Below are 16,094 nucleotides of genomic sequence, written 5' to 3'. Positions count from 1 at the left end.
GACTAGGGGACGTTACAGAAATGGTCCAAACCTTTACCTGGCCGATGCCTCGTATCTTTCTAAAGGAGATCTTCTCTAGAGCATCCTATCTCAATACCCCTCCCAGTTTTTCTGTTGAACCAAGATGGCATAAACATGTTTATTGTCTCTCTTTTCCAGTAAAACCCAAGGTCCACAAAGGCTGGCATCTTTCCTGTCTGTTCTCTTTTGTTTCCCGATCACTGAGTCGTGCTAGGCATTATGTTGGCATTAACTCCTATTCCTCTCTCTATTCCTCCAACACACAGGTCTCCAATGAGGGACCCAGAGGAGACTGTCCCTCAGGCCTGAAGTCCAGGCATGATTTTCCCCGAGCAGTGGAACTTTTTCTATCACCTAGACACTATGTTTTGTTTCATGACTCCCTCTGGTGATGCCCCTCTCTGGTCACCAGAAAACAAAGTCAAATTTGCATCCTATTTGAGCAGATGATAGAACATTCATGCACATCATTTAGTGTGAATTCATTCAGCACATCTCTAGTTTCAGCTTCTTTTTCCTCACTTTACTTTCTATTTCCCTGATTTCCTTCTTTCCTGATACTTTCTCATCCTGAGTGCATTTTCCCATGTTGCCTCAAATACTTTTTGAAACAAAGTGAGTAAATGCATCAATAATGGAGAAGGTGGGATGGTTACTAGGAGAGGCTGTGCAGGATGAATTTTTGAGACTGACGAGTGTGATGGCGGAGCGGCTGAGGGTACAGGTAGTGGGAGGGTGTATGATCCCCAGCTCTAATGAGTTTCCGGGAGATTTCAGCCTTGTTGGAGACAAGTCCAAAACACTACGAAGAAAATGATCATATACCAAAGCCAGGAAGAGGATGTCACCATGAGTGGTTCTGGTGAGGAGGTACAGAGCCATCAGAAAGGAGCGGTTACCATGTGTGGATGGCATAGTCTGGAGGACTTCATGGAAGCGCTGGGACAAATTCAGCCTTGAAGAAGAAATAGGATGTATTGATAAATAGTGAAAATAAGCCTCATGTTTGTTGAGAGAGTTGAGGATGGCAGGAACCATTAAGCCATTAAGCTGGATGTCTTAATCAACCCGTGCCAGGAAGAGGGCACCAACTAGATGGGGACTGCAGTGGCCCGGAGAGGTCATGACCTCTATTTGGAACCCCTCCCCCCTGGAGTCGAGGGTGGGTGTCCCTGCCAAGGTCAGAACAGGACAGGACCTCTCTTGCTTGGCTGCTTGACCTGCCTCTCCTGGTCAAGCTTTTTAAATCAGCCCGTGCCTTTCTGCCCATTCCAGTCTGCTTGCTTGGCTGACCTCGGTGTCAGCAGAGAGGCCAGGCTGGATTAAAATTCTACTTAAGTTGCACAGAGCACGCCATCCTTGCCGACTCATCAGCCAGCAGTAAGTGGAACTTCTTGACAAGTTTTAAATTTCCTGCCAGGGAGCAGGTGGTGAGTTCCTCTGGAGAAGCGGTCTTGGAGAAGTTTTATCAGTGTCTGGCTACAGTATGCGTTTTCTCTCTTTCCTCCTCTCGGCTTGCTCTTCCCTTACCATCCTCACCTCTCCCCTTCCCTCCCGCTTTGCGCCTACTCAATGAAAATTAATTTAGGGACCAGGCGAGGCTTTCTCTGCACAGCCTGCTGACTTACTCATTACTGCCTTTAAGATTCAAAGAGCAAACCTCTTTTTCAAGGTTCTTTTAATGAACCATTTCAGCCTCGGACTTTTCAATTTTTGCCTCTGCCAGACAACAGCCGTCGGGAAAGCCTGGGAAACTGGACTCGCTTGCAGAGACTCTCAGCCATTGGGCAGTGGGAGCAATGTAATTATTCCCCATTAGTGCTCTTTGAAGGCACAGATGGCGTCCTGATGCCGTTTTGCCTGTCTCTTTCCCTTGCAGTGGAATATTCTGGTTTATGTCACTTCATTTCAGAAAAGAAGGGTTAAAGCCTGGCTCAGCATGCCTACCCATCTCTCCCACTGGACAGGTTCATGTCAGAGTCCAGGGTTGTAAATTTCCTATACAGAGCCCATAATTACTTGTTATTTACCCGGGCATACGAAGATATGTGTTAGCCTTCAGCAGGAAAATCTATGTAATCAGAACTCCCTTTGCTGCTGCAGGATACAGGAAGAAAAAAAAAGAAAAAAAGAAAAAATGGGTTACCATAAAACAAAAGCAGTATCCTGAAAAATAACCCAGTGGCCATTTTATTAGTGATTATCAGCAAAGCAATTAAAACAGGACAGATGTCATCCAGGGAGTAGACTTGGGATCTTTGCCAGGCTCAGTCATCCCTTCTAACAAATGTTTTTTGCCTTCTCTCCACTAGTCCCGTCTGTTGGAGATTAGAAGTATTTCTGACATGCTGTGCAAATATATGCAAATTTGATGTGAGTTCTCATCAACTCCACTTTGCCAGGTGTGGCCGGGCCGCCGACCTCCAGGAATCTCGGCAGTATGGTCTGTTCTCTGGTGCCAGGAGCCATTAGGAGCCCTGATGAATCGGATTAGGGCGCCCTGACGGCTCCATGGGGGCCAGAGTCATTCCCGGGCTCCTAGGGTGTGGAATAGCACAAGGGAACGTCAGCGGCAGGAGGAAACGGGCTGACTTCCACCGGTTTTTAAGACATCTGTTTGGTTTCTGAGTTTTACTTTCATTTTTCTGCAGGCACTGTAGAAATTTGCTGTCCTGACAGGAACAATTATTTGATGATGTACTTATTCATGTATCTCTTGCAGAGCTGGTCTTACAAGCCAGTAATCACTGCTGAGATGTTCCAGAGGAACCCATCCTGATACGTATGGTTGGATGGAGAGAGGCCTGAGTGGTGTGTGTGTGTGTGTGTGTACATGTACATGTATATATATACACACACCCACACATTCAGAGCATCATCATCACAAGGTCAATGTCTCATTCACATATAAATTCCAAGTAACCAATATTTGGCTCCTAAAATGGCCACCCTCAAGCAGTTGAACGTTTTCCATGATTTTCTTGAGCTTGTCATGGGTCTTCTTCCCCTCCTTTCCTCTGAGGTCTGTCTCTTCTCTCTTCACTCACCGCTCTTGCCTGTTCTCTGTAGGCTGAATGTGAGAGGAAGAGGGGCTGTAGTTAGGTGGGAAAGGGGGAAAACCAGGAGGAGAATGTTAAAAACTTATGTGATTACTACCACCTTCAGACACAACTCTTCTTTTTTTTTTTTTTTTTCCATTTATTTTTATTAGTTGGAGGCTAATTACTTTACATCATTACAGTAGTTTTTGTTATACATTGAAATGAATTAGCCATGGATTTACATGTATTCCCCATCCCGATCCCCCCTCCCACCTCCCTCTCTACCCGCTCCCTCTGGGTCTTCCCAGTGCACCAGGCCCGAGCACTTGTCTCATGCATCCAACCCGGGCTGGTGGTCTGTTTCACCCTAGATAGTACACATGTTTTGATGCTGTTCTTTCGAAACATCCCACCCTCGCCTTCTCCCACAGAGTCCAAAAGTCCGTTCTATACATCTGAGTCTCTTTTTCTGTTTTGCATGTAGGGTTATCATTACCATCTTTCTAAAGTCCATATATATGTGTTAGTATACTGTAATGGTCTTTATCTTTCTGGCTTACTTCGCTCTGTATAATGGGCTCCAGTTTCATCCATCTCATTAGAACTGATTCAAATGAATTCTTTTTAATGGCCGAGTAATATTCCATGGTGTATATGTACCACAGCTTCCTCATCCATTCATCTGCTGATGGGCATCTGGGTTGCTTCCATGTCCTGGCTATTATAAACAGTGCTGCGATGAACATTGGGGTGCACGTGTCTCTTTCAGATCTGGTTTCCTTGGTGTGTATGCCCAGAAGTGGGATTGCTGGGTCATATGGCAGTTCTATTTCCAGTTTTTTAACAAATCTCCGCACTGTTCTCCATAGTGGCTGTACTAGTTTGCATTCCCACCAACAGTGTAAGAGGGTTCCCTTTTCTCCACACCCTCTCCAGCATTTATTGCTTGTAATCTTTTGGATAGCAGCCATCCTGACTGGCGTATAATGGTACCTCATTGTGGTTTTGATTTGCATTTCTCTGATAATGAGTGATGTTGAGCATCTTTTCATGTGTTTGTTAGCCATCTGTATGTCTTCCTTGGAAAAATGTCTGTTTAGTTCTTTGGCCCATTTTGTGATTGGGTCATTTATTTTTCTGGAGTTGAGCTGGAGGAGTTGCTTGTATATTTTTGAGATTAATCCTTTGTCTGTTGCTTCGTTTGCTATTATTTTCTCCCAATCTGAGGGCTGTCTTTTCACCTTGCTTATAGTTTCCTTTGCACAACTCTTCTTTTAAAAAATTGTTTTTTTAATTTTTATACAATGTTAAGGGTTACTTTTGATTGACAGTTATAAAAATTGGCTATAACCCACGTGCTGTACAGTATATCCTTATAGTTTATATGTAATAGTTTACACCTCTTATTTCCTATCCTATCTTGTCCCTCCCCACTGGTAACCACTAGTTCATTCTGTGAGTCTGCTTCTTTCTGTTACATTCACTAGTTTGTTGTATTTTTTAGATCTTACATATAAGCAATAACATACCATATTTCTCTGACTTATTTCACTGAGCATAATGCCCTCTAAGTATCCATACATGTTGCTGCAGATGGCAAAATTTCATTCTTTTTATGACTGAGTAGTGAGTAGTCACGCACACACAGAGTATTCTGTTATGTATCATTATACACACAAACACACATATATATATGTAAAATCATTATATGCATATATAATCATTATATATTTATAAAATCATTATATATATATATGAATGCAATATAATATATACATATATATATATTGCATACATATATATATATGTATATATACATATATATATACATAAAATCACATCTTCATCCATTCATCTGTTGACAGACACTTAGGTTGCTTCCATATCTTTCCTATTGTAAATAATGCTGCTATGATCATTGGGGTGCATGTATCTTTGGGAATTAATGTTTTTGTTTTTGTTTTCAAATACATACTCAGCAGTGAAATTGCTGGATCATATGGTAGCTCTATTTTTAGTTTTTTTTTGAGAAACTCCTGTCAGGGGAGTGTAATCTCCTGGGTTCTGTCTCAGCAAAACTTTGAAGCGACGGACGTGAAAGCCCTCGGCGGGTCACAGCTCTCAGACAGACCGTGTTATAGCTCTCAAGTCCCGAACAGACTATGTTATAGCTCTTGGACAAATCAGTGTTACAGCTCTGTGTTAAAGCTCAGTTTAATTTAGAAAATAACAGGAAAATACATCCTCGAGGTCTGAGGGCATGCCGACCCAAAGATGTGAAGAGAAGAGAGAGCCTGGCCCTTTGGCTCCTCTTTTTATATGTTTTTGCCTCCTCCCAGGCCTGCCCTATGGAAATTGGGCTAGCCAGGAGTGCTGTTTGTCCCTCCTGGAGTCCCCACTCTGGTCCTCAGACCTTCTTTTGTTCTATTTTCTTGGGCTTTTCCCTTCCTTGCCTTTTAGCCACTGCCATTCTGGACTCCTGTTTCCTATTCTAACTACATAACATTTCCATACTGTTTTCCACAGTGGCTGCACCAGCTTACATTCCCACCAACAGGGTACCAGGGTTCCCTTTGGTCTACACCCTCTCCAGTATTTGATATTTGTAGACTTTTTGGTGATGGCCATTCTGACAGGTGGAACACAGCTCTTCTTAAATTATCCTGAGTCGAGAGCAGAGGATCCTTTACTGGAATCTGAATCTTACCTTTCTTGCTCATATATCATTATGCAAACAGTAAAAAGATGAATGTTGGGCTTTTTTAGGATGTTTATGTATTTGTCATAAGTAATTAAGAGTCATAATTACTCCCCATTTGGAACGAGGCTCTAACATTCTACTAAGTATGCCACGATCTGGAGTGTATATAAATAAATTCCTATCGCTACTCATACTGAAGCTGCTCAGGTAAGCAGCAGCTCAAACAAACTATAACCTCTGCATTTGAAGTGTCTTCTCTAATGACCTACTAATGGTTGTTGAGAAAGAGATACCTCTTAAGTGTCTGACACAGAAGGGAGTGGCTTGAAGGGCTTCTTGGTATCCAGGAAATATATTAATAAAGATTCCTTTAAACTACACTCTGAGGGCTTCCCAGTTGGCTCAGTGGTAAAGAATCCACCTGCAATGCAGGGGTCATGGGAGTCATGGGATCGATCCCTGGGTTGGGAAGATCCCCTGGAGGAGAAAATGGCAACCCACTCCTGTACTTTTGCCTAGGAAATCCTTTGGGCAGAGGAGCCTGGCGGGCTACAGCCCATGGGGTTGCAAGGAGTCGGACACGACTGGGTGACTAAGTGACAAAGCCACTCTCTGTTGAAATGCATAGCTGGTACATGGATAACAGCCTATATTCTGGGTCCCTGAAATAGACTTCAGCCTGACTTTATCATTGGAGCTGCTTCTCTTAGGCTCACTGTTCAATTGTAGGCGACAATTTTTAACATCAGACTGATGTGTGATTCTTTAGCCACAGAGTTTAAAACCATCATTTGTCTCCTTTACTGTGGTATCTAAATATGCATTTCATGTGCTTCCTGACTGGCCACAAAATGCCCCTCGGTGGAACTTTGATTTTGGGTTTTCATTACTTGTGAAAGAAAGAGCAAGGTACTCCCAGATGTTGGGCTCTTGGCCTCTCAGACCCCACAGGGCTCCTGAAGCCCAGGGTGGCAACTGCTGGTCTTTCAGGTACTCAAATTCTCCTTGGGCTTGAAGCCTCAAGAGAGACCAGTTATGTCCACTAGCTGTGAAATGCTCTTAGAAGATCCCATTTCTGCCAATTGACTTGACACAGGCTCCTCTCAGTCTAACTTTGAGATTCTCTCACCCTGCTCAGTTTTGGCTCTGATAAGCCCATTTTGTGTGGCACATGTTTATGGGTGTTTCCAGGCAAAAACCACCACAATATTGTAAAGTAATTAGCCTCCAAGTAAAATAAATAAAAAAAGAATTAAACCAATGACTTAGAAAAATTATTTGGTGACTCCCTATCACAGTCATTAAGTTCTAGCCCAATTTTAAATATGTATGTTTATATATTTATGTTGAATTCATTTGTTGAAATGTTTTAAAAAAGTTTTCTTGGTATAAAAGATAAACAATTGCAGTGCTCCAAGGTCCCCAGCGCAAACTTTTTTATACTGCCTAGCCTATATTTGGAGTGATCATCACCTCAAATTACCTCTCTGAATTTGGTGAAATATTGTCCAGCTGTTACCATGTGTTATACTGATAAATCAGTATGTAAATAGCAAATTTTATTTATATATAGACTTGAGATATGAACAAGTCACTAAGGAATATATTAGGCAGCAGTCAGCAAGATATGGAGAAGTGTGGAGCAGACCAGAGCATTTTTATATTGGGTAAGACCTTAAAAGAGATAGAAGAGGTCTTTAGCAAGAGAAAAATAAGTTCCTGTCATGCTCCCTGGCAGGGTGTAGGTCTCAGTGATGATAGATAATATTTATGGGTGCTTCTGGGCTTCCCAAGTGGTGCTAATGGTAAAGAATATGCCTGCCAATGGAGGAGGTGCAAGATATGTGGGTTTGATGCTTGGATTGGAAAGATCCCCTGGAGTAAGACATGCCAACCTGCTCTAGTATTCTTGCCTGGAAAATCCCATGGACAGAAAAACCTGGAGGGCTACAGTCTATGGACTGTATTGGAAAGAATAGTAGATGGCACAGTTGGAAAGCCCCAGGGTCAGGGTTTGAACCCCAACAGCCTACAGTGCAGTTCTGATACTGACTACCTGGAATTAATTAGGTCACGTTGCACAGGTTAAGAGAATAGTCTCCCACACGCTTGCTCTCACTTCAAACACAAGCTACAAGCTTGGAGGGTCCCCTGGCCTCTGACCAACTGGCTACAAGTTTGGGCATTCTCATGACCTTCTTAGAATCCATAAATTGCAGACAATTCACAAAACTCAAGAAACCACTCAGGAAAGCTTACAGCCTATTATAAAGGATGCAAATCAAGCCCAGAGAAAAGAAGAGCTACACAGGGAGAGGTCCCAGAGGGTCCCCAAGATGAGGCTTTTTGTCACCTTCCAGCACAGCTAACCAGGAGGCTCTGATTCGCTCTGAGGTCCAGTGGCCGCAGCCTGTGGCAGCTTGAAGGGGGCTTTGGCTCCCAGCCAGAGTTTGAGGTTGGGTCTCAGTGGTGAGAGCCCTGAACCCTAACCACAAGACCAGTGGTCAGTGACAAGCTGGGTCTTCAGCTTTGCAGAAAAGAAACCCTACAAAGACAGAAACTACTACGCCTTTGTAGTAGTTTGAGTTACCTTTATGCAGCATTTTTTTCTGGGTTCCCTTTGATCAGTCATTTAGATTTTCCTGGATCAGAGTCCATGTTTGGTTTACCCCAGGATCCTTCCATGGGTGTGCATGCATCTCTTAGCCAAGATGGATTCTTCTGAAGAGGCCTGTGGGTAGCTTGGCATCATGTAGCATCACTCCCCTTTGACCTCCAAGGAGCCTTTCTATGTCTGCATAGTCAGGGAAGTCTCTTGACCTTGAGAATGAGAAATATGTGGTCTCTTATCTTCTATCTGGGCAGGGCCCAGCCTTCTCCTACAATCGTTCTGCTATTCTCGTCTTGGAGTACCCTGAGGGTCCCATCTACCTTTGGTCTCAGCTCCACTGAGCTTTGGTGTCCAGTGTTCTTGTTGGGGTTTCATTGTGTAAACATGATTAGTTGAGTCATTGTCCACGTAACTTTAATTCAGTCTCTAGCACCTTCCAGACTGATACCACTCAGCTAAGTCTCTAATCATGTAGTTGATTTTTCTGACTTGGCCAGCTCCATCCTGAAACTACCTGGGAGCCATCTGTTAGCATAAACTCGGGTGTGGTCTGAGGGACCTGCCTGGAATAATGAAGACCCTGCTGTTACTCTGGGGAATTCCAGGGGTTTTGAGGCTCTCAGGGGCAAAGGCCAGCCAAGTTCTTTATCATCCAACACAGTCTAACTCCAGAGGTTCATCATACTCTGCTTAAGATTCTCAGGTCTTTTCTCTCCCTGGCCTGTAGATCCCGCCTCCAAACTGTGTCTCCTGGCTAAACACAGGCTTTGGCTTCTGAGATCTTTCCTGAGTCAGGGTCAGGTGGGTCAGTAGAAGGATTGCCCTCTGAAAATCAGAGCCTGAATGTTCAGTGTTCTAGCAAGTCACCTAATGAGAAAGATGCAAATTTCCCCTGCGCATACAGGAAGCCACCCATTTGGAGAGCAAATGTATCTACACATTTAATGGAATCCAGGAACCAAGGTTAGCATCTTGTTAAGTGTAGTAAAAATACCTATATGCCACTGAGGGTGACGAGTGTACGTGGGACTCACCTCCAATCGGTGGCTGGAATCCAGGAGATGCCCGATTCACCATTTTATAGACACACGTGTTGGTGGAGGAGGATGGGGTCACAGCAGCCTGGGACAGAGAAGTGCTCACACTGTGTGCTGGTCTGTACACCTTGGGCCAAGAGACCCAGAGCTTCTAGGATGCAGGGTTTGGGGTGTATGGATTACACATTAAATTCATAAGCTCCTCAGTTTTCCAGGAGAGGGGAGGCGGACGTGGAGGGAGGAGCTCCCCAGAAATGCATGATCTGGCTGTGCGAGCAGAGGCGTGGAATCAGAGCTGCTGGCGAGGGTCAGAGATGGGAAGCCGGAAGGAACTGCTTCCCCAGTCTTCCCGGATCACCCCATCTTCTCCCAGTGTGATTGGCGGCCCTCTCACCACCCGGCCTCCGCCTGATAGCCCAGGAGGAGGCTGGTTTTGTCCTTGCTGTTTTGAAGAGTAGGTAACGAGCAATTTAATATATGTTGCTAGGATTTATCCCTCCCAAAACCCTAGACTTTCTCTTTTTGAGAATATTTATTTCTTTATTTGGCTGTGTTGGGTCTTAACTGCAGCACCAGGATCTCTATGCATCATGAGGGGTCTTTTGATGCCAAGAGCAGGCACAGTAGTTGTGGCAAGCAAGCTTAGTTGCCCTGAATCATGTGGGATCTTAGTTCCCCAACCAGGGATCAAAAACAGGTCCCCTGTATTGGAAGGCAAATTCTTAACCACTGGACAACCAGGGAAGTCCCTCCAACCCCCAACTTTCTGATTGTTAAAATAATATATGAGCATTAGGGAGCAGAAAAATTCCTAAATGCTGACTCTTCTAGAACTCAAAGACAATCACTTGGAAAAACTTTGTATCTAAACCAATACCATCTATAACCCCAAACAGCACACACACACATATATACACATACACATGTGTGCATGCTTACTCACACATGCACACACCTCCATGTATGTTCACACACACATACATGTCCCCTGCTGATAGCTCACTGTCTGAACACTGGAACCAAACAGATTCAGACCTGGAGATGTGCTTGTAGTAGTGTCTGAAGTTTACTTATATTGTATTGTAACTATGTGTTTATACCTCACAATTCTTTGAAAACGAAATTTTGGATGGTCATTAAGTCGGTCCCTTAGCTGCTCTGACTCTCAGGCTGTCCGCCCTTGATGATATGTAAGGGGTTCCCAGTTGGCACTAGTGGTAAAGAATCTCCCTGCCAGTGCAGGAGATGTGGGTTCGATCCCTGGGTTGGGAAGATCCCCTGGAGAAGGAAATGGCAACCCACTCCATTATTCTTGCCTGGAGAATCCCCATGGACAGAGGAGGCCGGCAGGCTACCGTCCATGGAGTCGCAAAGAGTCGGACAGCAGGACTGGGTATGTGAGGAGCGGCAGGAAGGGCCCCTCCCGCCAGAAGCGGCAGATGGAAGGCCTTGCAGGAAGCTGTGGGGACGCCGGCGGTGTCCAGGCACAGGGGGTTCCCTCTCTGACTGCCCCCACTGGCTCCGGCAGTTGGTCCTAGCCCCCGCCATGCCTCACATCCACAGACGGCAGCCCAGGTCCTGGAGCATCCTGATAGAAGATGCCAGGCAGAGCTCAGAGGAGAGAGGCCTGTATGCGGCTGGTGGGAAAGGCTCCCCGGAGACTGCTCTGAGCACAAGGGGGGCCCCCAGGAAGGACAGGAGAGAGGTATTTCCCAAGCAGTAACTTCACGTATTAAAAATCTCTGTGTTCCTCAACTATAATGGAGGGGCCTCGAGGGGGCCGTTGGTGTGGATCAAACTAATGGGCTCATGGTTGAGCAGGCTGGTTGCACCGTGTGTGTGCTCACAGTCCTGACAGGCTCCTTGGATTCTGATGTCTTGCAAGTTAGCTGCTGTGGAGGCTTTGACTGTCCTGTAGCATCAAATTCTTTTTGTTCTTGGTTTTCTTTTCCTTACTACCACAACAGATTTGATAAAATGGATAAGGAACATTGATGCTGAATTACATGAAATGGATGCGGGGCATAAATATGACAATGGCTCTTCCAATGTGCCTAAGGACGGTTTTATCTGATCATATATTAAGTTCATTTGCTCACCAGGTGTACCGAGTGCATCAGGGTAGCTCCTGAACTCCAAAAACCATTGTAAAAAACAGAAAATAGAGTGACGATCACACCCGGTTTGACTTTTCATGGGTTATTTGTAGAAATGCTTTAAAGAGATCCCAAAATAAGCCTGCCTTATCTCATCTTCTAAAAGGGAAATACAAAAAAAATTATAAAAATTAGTGAGCTCATTTTTAAGGTACGTGTTGTAAGAATTCCCCTCATCCTATCATGAAAGTAGAGTTTATTTCAGATGCGGTATCCTGCATCCTGTGTGTGCATGCTCAGTCATCTCCTACTCTTTGTGGCCCCACAGACTGTTGCCCACCAGGCTCCTCTGTCCATGGGATTATCCAGCCAAGAATACTGGAGTGGGTTCCCATTTCCTTCTCCAGGGGATCCTCCCCATCCAGGAATTGAACCCAGGTCTCCAGTGTCTCCTGCATTGGCAGGCAGGTTCTTTACCACTGAGCCTCCTCAGACGTGGCAGCACATTTTAATGTATGTTCAGTCCCCAAGCCAAACCTGATTCTTTGGGATTTATTGTCAACAAATCAGATTTTTCTTACATAATTAATCTAGAGTAAATTAAACTGTGTGCATCACTTGGTAAATGGAAATAAGTATAAATTTAACTACATGTTATGAATATTACTAAATCCAGTTAAAGATATAATTTATAATGTGTTCTTTAACACTATGCTGATCTGAATGAGATATTTTAAACTTAAAATCAGTTCTGTGTGATATTCTGTACAAAAATGATGAAATGGTTCTTAAAATTCTGGAGACAGTTGGTAAGATTCCACATTACTGTAAGCAGAACTCACGAGTCACAATAGGAAGTGCTGAAGGAGTGCTCTGATAAGCTTGTTGACCAACCAGAGCAGTGTTATATGTTGGGGCTGCGGTGATTAATTCTCCTGCAGTGTTCCTGCTAGGGTCAGAGGCCATTTGCAAATAATTGCAAACAATTATTTAGTGCTTTTTATGTGCCAGGGATCATTAACTAATCATTTCTTAGTATTAGCTGTTTAATGCTCCCAAACACTTTATGAGGCAGGTACCATTACTAATATCATTCCCATTTTAAAGATGAGGAAACTGAGATAGGGCAGTCCAAGCAAACATGACTTAAACCCAAGCTGTCTGCATCCAGACTCCATACACTGGAACACTGCACTATATGCTTACTACAAAGCACATAAACTCATGATTGACATCTCATGGTGTGTGGCTTATTGTTTTTCCTTATCTTCAACCTTCAGCCATCACAATTCCAATCCTCTGTCCTGGGCCAAGTGTAAGAAGCTAGTCCTGTATCAGCCAGGGCACCATCTTTCCTCTCCTGAGGGAATTAAGCTGTAACTTGGTTTATTGTCTGTCGAGGGCTAAGTGGGCAACTCAGGGGTAATTATATATTTGTTCATTCTTGCCTCTATGGTCTTGCACAAGTAAGCTTTGCAGGAGCTGCTGAGCTGAAGGAAACCTAAAGCATACAGGTTGAGATAAGTACTGAACTTGGGAAATTAGGCCGAGGTTAACTGGGGCTTGACCTGCACACTCCCGCAGCCCAGCAGTGGAGAAGTTGAAGATTGTGGAAGAGATATTCCAGGGTACCCAAAAGGGTGGGGGTGGGGCATGACCCCTTTTCAGGGCTTCTCTGATGACCTCTAGAGCCCCTGGTCCTCTCCACATGAATGTGTTCCAGCTGCCCTTGGTGGTTATGGTTTGTCTGTGGAACAACCTCAGACAGAGCAGAGGCTGGGGACTCCCGCTGAGGAGTCAGGCTGGAATCTCTGCTCTGGTCTTAATCAGCTGTGTGACCTTGGGTAAGTAACCTGACTTCTAGCCTTTGTGACCTCCAGGGCTAACAATGGTTTTCACCTAACAGGGTTTCTGTGAAGACTGAGTGAAGTTATGATTATAAAGTACCTACTAGCGCCTGGCCCAGAGTAAGTGCAAAGAGCATCATCATACACTAATGTACACTGCACTGAAGTGCTTGCTGTCTCTCCATAACATACACACACACATGTATGTATGCATACATGCATGATGCATGCACATATTTCTTCTTTTTTATTCATCTGGGTGCCTAGGAAACTTAGACTTGCCAACTGACATTTTCATTATTCATTGCTATGTAACAAACCACCTCAAATCACAATGGCTTAAAGCAGCCAGCATTTTGCTCTCTCTCCTGATGCTTGGGGTTGACTGGGCTCAGCTGGGCAGTTCCTCTGCTCCATGTGAAGTCAGCTGGGGCTGCAGTCTCCAGGGGGTCCAGTCGGACTTGTTCTGTCCAAGATGGCTTAGTGACCTGTCTGCACCTGTATGTGGCCTCCATGTGGCTTGTGGCTTGGTTCCAAGAAGCAATATCCCATGAGTGAGAGTTGCTCAAGTCCCAAGGGGAAACTGCAAGAGTCCTCATGACTCAGTCTCAGAAGTCAGGCAGTTCTTTTTTTTTTTTTAATTATTTATGCATTTTGGGCTGCTCTCAGTCTTTGTTGGTGTGTGTGGGCTCTCTGGTTGTGATGAGCGGGGGCTGTCCTTCATTGTGGTGCTCAGGGTTTTCATCGTGGCAGCTTCTATTGCAGCTCTCGGGCTCTAGAGCCCTCAGGTTTTAGTAGTCGTGGTGCGTGGACTTACTTGCTCCCCTGCGTGTAGGGTCTTCTTGGACCAGGAATCGAACCTGAGTCCCCTGTGTTGGCAGGCAGATTCTTAACCACTGCCCCACCAGGGAAGTCTCAGAAGTTCTGAGACTGAAAAGCCTGGCAGTTCTGGCTGAAAGTCACTGAAAGCCCTAGATGCAAAGGGACCAGCTCTTTGCCCTCTCTCTCTTTGGTGGAGGTTTTCTCACTGCATGTTTAGAGAACGGGACAGAGCCAGTGGATGCAAACATCTGCACATGGAGCTGAATTTGCCTATATCCCTGTCTGAGGTGTGGCTCCAGGTTGGATACCCACCTGGTTTCTTCCCTCTTGCCCTGCCCTTCTCTGCCTCTCACTGGCCTCCAGGCCCCCACACCATTTGCCTCTGTCTCATGGCACCTCTGTTGAGACCCTCGCAGGCATGGTAATAGGGAATCTTCTCTATACTGGGAAGAGACCAAGATCTCATTAATGTCACTGAAACTTAGAAAATCTTTGTTTATCGACCATGACTGGCAGTCAAGATTAATGACTCAACTAGAAAAAACAAAAATCCCATTTTGCTGACAAAAAACCAAACAACTTTTTCTTAGAATTCTTGCTGTAACAGTTTTCATATTCCAGCTTTATCACCCATGACTCTTGGTTCCCCTAACCCCACATGGCATTACAGCTGCCTCTGGCTGCCTGGAAGGGAGTTCTTTCAAGGAAATGCAGAGTGAAAAGTACAGCGCCCTGAAAACATCATCCATATGTAGTAGGTATGATTGTGGTGGTGATTTTCCCACATCAAGATCATGCATTCACTTCTCAATGGCTGGGACTAGCTGAGGTTACTCTGGTATTAACCTGGACCTTTGGCAAGCTGCCAGTGGGAGACTGTGTTCTGGTTGGATCTTCACTGCGTCCTCAAGGCTTCCAGCCTGCTGTTTCTTCTTATTCTCTGATGTCAGCTGGCCACAGTGACTTCCTGTGGGCAGTGAATGGGCAAGAGGGAACTGCTAACCCATCCACACTTAACAGAGCTTGTCATTTATTTATTTATTGGCTGGCCATCTCTCTAACTTGAGTGTAACCTCCCCAAGGCTAGGACTGTCACTGCTGTATCCCCAGCAGCTAAAACAGTGCCTGGAACATAGTGTACACTCAATAAACATTTATTGAATATTGAATGAATTTTGACTCCCTTCCTGATCATCCCCAGGCATCTGTCTCATGTGAGCCATTGTTTCTATTTCCTGGGGCCAGATCAGCCCACAGGGGCTCACTCCTGTGTCACCTTTTTCTCAGCAGGCTTTTGCAGGGAGGGAAGTTCTTAGTATCATTGTCATTGGCCGCTCTTTAGAGGGCTTCTGAGTGAGGGTGTGCCTTGCCGATGTAGAGATGGGGCCTCAAAGGAAGGGGGATATTCTCTGGCTAACAAAGCATCTCAGCAGATGGCCTGTCTCAAGAATAAGGGCTCCACTCAGACTTTGTTAGCAGGAGGATGACAGCAGTGGTTCAGAAGTTAGAATACTGCCTCAGACTGCTAGAGAAGGTCTTGGGTTTCCAACAGGGAGGAGGAGACTACCTAGAAATGATAGAAGGTGTTTGAGGGGATGGGGTGCAGATGACTGACATTTCCTGTTCTGAATATTCCCCCACCAGGAGTACAGAACATAGAACATCAGTTCTGGGGGCTCATCCAAGGCCAAGTAGATTGGAAGTTCCCCCAATTTTGTAGTTGGCCACTAGTCTGGTGACTGAGGGTTCTCTCGTTAGTACCTACAATGACTTCCTAGAAAAAATGAGTGTGAGTGGGGGTGATTTGCTGTCTATCTCACATGTGCTCTATTCCGCTTTATCCATTGGCTGGTGATGGGCTAGTGCGATGTGACCTTCAGTGCCCCGTGGGGGACCTTAGTGCAGCTTCGGGCCCAGG

General features: G+C 45.0%; 1 protein-coding gene across 1 annotated transcript in view; it reads left to right on the top strand.

Annotated features, from left to right (window-relative positions):
- The window catches only part of GPR39 (G protein-coupled receptor 39), a 339,661-nt gene that overhangs the window by 185,145 nt on the left and 138,422 nt on the right, over positions 1–16,094 (top strand). The window lies entirely within an intron of this gene.

This window comes from Odocoileus virginianus, chromosome 13, assembly GCF_023699985.2.
Source record: "Odocoileus virginianus isolate 20LAN1187 ecotype Illinois chromosome 13, Ovbor_1.2, whole genome shotgun sequence".
NCBI classification, from domain to species: domain Eukaryota; kingdom Metazoa; phylum Chordata; class Mammalia; order Artiodactyla; family Cervidae; genus Odocoileus; species Odocoileus virginianus.
This window is presented reverse-complemented; position numbering and strand designations above follow the sequence as displayed.